This window comes from Mesocricetus auratus, unplaced genomic scaffold, assembly GCF_017639785.1.
Source record: "Mesocricetus auratus isolate SY011 unplaced genomic scaffold, BCM_Maur_2.0 Super-Scaffold_100003, whole genome shotgun sequence".
Lineage (NCBI taxonomy): Eukaryota > Metazoa > Chordata > Mammalia > Rodentia > Cricetidae > Mesocricetus > Mesocricetus auratus.
Window position 1 is genome coordinate 79,916,392 of NW_024429188.1, and position 4,166 is coordinate 79,920,557.

The following is a 4,166-nucleotide window of genomic DNA, read 5'->3' on the forward strand; positions in this document are numbered from 1 at the left end:
TTTTACAGTGAATAACATTATATTCATGACAGAAACAGACAGGAGAGGTTAGTTGGAACTCCATATCACTTTCTCAAACAGGTCTTTGTCTTTCTTCACTTAATCAGAGATGCAAACACCACTTGCTTTAGCTGAGGCATTCCTGTTCCTCCAGGGCAGGATCTCCCTGCTTGACACACAGTTGCTCTGGCAAAGAAAGGGTGGCAAGCTGACTCCCAGATGTTTCCCAAGTTGGATATGAGTCACATGTCTTCTCTTAATTCAAAATCACAGTCTACTAACTCTGGAAAGTTGAAGTTTTTTTTCTTTCGCTCTTTGGAAATTTTTTTCTTACAAAAAATGAAATAAAAGAAAGGAAAGAAAAAAGAAAACTCTATTTCTGTCAACATGACAGTACTTAGCAAAACTGAGAGTTAGGGAAGAAGTATTTTGTTTGCTTTACATTTTCCTTCTCCATTTCTCTCTTTTCTTCTGTATCCCTGAGTTTCTTTGTATATCCACACAAGTATTCAATCTATGTTCACTTTTAAACTTTTAATGTAAGATTCAGGCTTTTAAAATTTAAGTTGTTGATCATTTTAAGACCCATTCTTCCCCCCCCCAAAAAAAACTTGGTAGCTGTTGGGAGAATTATGTGATAGGAGTCATTTGTACCCACAGGTATCCCCCTGAATCTGGGTGGTCACATAACGCTGGATGTTGCCCAATTTGTAAAACCCTCATGGGATTTAGGCACCCAGAACAAATCCCATCAAGGATGGTGGTTTGAAAGAAAATGGCCCCCATAGGCTCACAAGGAGTAGTACTATTAGGAGGTGTAACCTTGCTGGAGTAGGTGTGGCTTTGTTGGAGGAAGTGTGTCACTAAAGGATGGGCTTTGAGGTCTCAGATGCTCAAACCTGGCCAGAGTGTCACTGTCTCTTCCTGCTTCCTGAGGATCCAGATGTAGAACTCTCAGCTCCTTTTCCAGCACCATTTTGCCTTCATGCCTCCATGATTACTGCCATGAAGATAATAGACTAGACTTCTGAAACTGTAAACCAACCCCAATGTATGTTTTCTTTTATAAGAGATGACATGGTCTTGGTGTCTCTTCACAGCAATAGAAACTCTAAGTCATAGGTCTTCCCACTTGCTGTTCCTCTCCAATGCCCAACCTGGATATTTGTTATTGACTTTTAAAAAAAGTAAAACGAGTTAAAATTAATACGGAAAGCAAAGATAAATTCCCAACAGTAAAGGTTGAGTTGGAGGTATTTGTTAATCAGTAATTTACTCTGAAACAGTAAATATCCTAGGCATTTTGCCATTCCTTACCTCATTTAACCCTTGCTTCAATTATAGCAGATGAGTACTTTTTTTAAGGCAATGCGATTTTGCTTTATTGAATACAACATCATCCAATATTTATAGTTATGAAACAAACATAAGGCCACCACCCACAGTGTACTTTAAACTGTTACTCAACTCCCAATCCACTTATATTAACACAATAAGTAATTCACAGCTCATCAGCCAATATCCATGATAGTTCATTTCATAAGATTATATGAAAGAAGAAAGAAGTCTACGGAAATATAAAAAATTCAGAAAAATATTTCCATTTCTCGTCATTATCTTCCAGGTTTTCTCTGTGGTCAATAGTTGATCGTCTTTCATCGGGCATCATAGTACTTCCATTATTCTGTGATATAAAACGGCTCAAAAATGTGAGGAAATGGGGTGTCATATCCATATACTCTAGATATTGGAGCCTCTAAGTTCAAGAAACATTCTTCCTAGACAGTGGAACTGATCTCAGAGGCAAAGCCGCCTGTCAAGGGAGCCTCGTGGCTGACACTCCAAGCTTTTCTTGTGCCATGGAAGCCACCTTTCTGATGACATGAACCGAAGTGCTCCAGGCAATCAGAGTCACATCACTGCCCTCCTGGATGACTTCAGCCTGAGATGGGGATCATGTAGGGTTCTACTGGGACCTGTTCCACTGCTGCCCTGTAAAGTATTTTAGGTTCAAAAATATACATGGATTTTTATCTTCTGTGCATGACAATAGAAGTCCCTTGGCCTGGAAAGGGCTTCTGGGTATAACCACCTTGATTCCTGGGCAGTGGGCAAAAAAGTCTTCAGGACTCTGAGAATGGTAGAGGGCCCCGTGGCCTACACAGTCCCATGGGGCCCAGATGGTGAGGCTCCCACAGTTGAAAAGGTCGCCAGATACATAGCAGTACTTGGCAGCTTTGTTGACAATCTGATCAAAGGCGGGGAAAATGTAGTCGGCAAACTGGATTTCCGCCATGGCCGTAGCGCCAGTGACTGCGATTCAAATCCCAAATCCAACAATTCCTTGTTCACACTGTGAGGTGTTGAACATTCTATCTTTTCCATATTTGTCTCGTAAACCAACAGTGCATCAGAAGACTCCACCAAAGGCAACATCTTCACCAAATATTACTGCAGTAGGGTCTTTGGCCAATAAGTTATCCAAGGCATTTATTATTGACTGAAAGAGGTTCATTTTCTGAGTTTGCCAGTTTCAGAAGTTCAGTCCATTATCATCATGGCGGGGAGCATGTCAGACAGCATGGCGGCTAGCAGGCAGATGTGGTGCTGGAGTAGTAGCTTAGAGTCCTACATCTTGAAGGCAACAGGAAGTCGCCTGAGATGAGTACTTTTATAGGAGATTGTACTTGGGACACTGTAGATTAGAGCAGCCCAATAATTTACATAACTGACCATTGAGTGGCATACCTGGTCTCTGAAGCTCCAATTCATGTCCTGGACCACTAAATGTGAGGTACAACAGTGAGCAAGTTTCCCCCAGTGTCTAAAACAGTCTAGTGAGAATTCTATTTGTTTTCTTATTTTTTGGGTATTTTTTGTTTGTTTGTTTTGAGGCAGGGTCTCATATAGCTCATGATTGCCTTGAACTTCCTATGCAGCTGCAGATGACTTTGAATTCCTCCTTCCTCCATCTTCCAAGTGCTGGGATTGCAAAGGTACACCATTGCACCTGGCTTCATCCATATTCATTTCCAAGCACTGTACTAAGGAATAGATTTAGTATTTGAATAAATACAATCAGCCTTGAGTGACCAATCGTACCACTTAACTTGAAATGTGTCCCTTTAGTGCTGAAAGTCAGTGATTAAAAACAGGGCTCTGGCTTCAAGTACTTACAGTAGTATTCCTTCCCAACTCTGCTTCAGTAACATTGTGTTGACAACTAGAATTCTGCCATCATCACAGCATTTATTCCACATAAGTCAATAAGCAATAAATACTACAATGAGAGCCCCTTTGCCTTTCTGAGGGAAGCCAATTATTAAGCATTTATCTTCATGCCTCTGCTCACAACCAAATAGGAAACACAGCAAAGTAGATCAGCAGAATATGAATCTACTATGGCATCTTGCACATTGTTACAGCAAGAGTTAACATGGTAAGAGCTTATGATATACCATGATCTGTGTTGCATGCTTTAGATATATCAAAGACTTTCTAACAACTCTACGAATAACTATTGCATTTTTATTTCACTCCTGGTGAAATTGAGGTTTGGAAATCTTTAGTGAGTTGTTTAAGTTATGTAAATAAGTAAAATAGTGAACCCAGAACTCACATATAAATATTCCTGATTTTAAATATGCATTCAGTAAGGCAATGAAGACAGAATAAATAAAAATGAACAGTCATATTTTCTTCACTAGGTGGGACCTTAAGACAGAGAGGCAATGAAGACACATACACACACACACACACACACACACACACACACACACACACATGCACACACACCTTTAAAACTGCATCAGGGAATACTAAGTACTATATTAAGTGCTTGCTATAATTGCTTTCTTTTTGTTCAGATTCACAGCAATATGGAACATAGTAGCAAAGTGACATGGGATACCTGGGTCCTTCCCTATTGACACATAAATATTTCTAGAGAGATAGGATGAAGATTACTAGTTTAGTGGTGAATCCAGAGAAGTTTGTGCTTGTTAGGTTTAAAGTTTGGGTTGTGCCACTGACTTCTGCTAGAGAAGCTTTTGTGCCTTGAAGATGTGTCTGGATAATTGAGAAATAAAAAAAACCCTATAGACAGGACCTACAGACAAACTCTCTTTCACCCTGAGAGTTCAAGTGCTTTACCCCCAAAGCTCTGG

General features: G+C 40.0%; 1 pseudogene; it reads right to left on the reverse strand.

Moving 5' to 3' along the window:
• Positions 1–1,637: 1,637 nt before the first annotated feature.
• On the reverse strand, positions 1,638–2,523 carry LOC101826476 (annotated as a pseudogene).
• Positions 2,524–4,166: the final 1,643 nt, after the last annotated feature.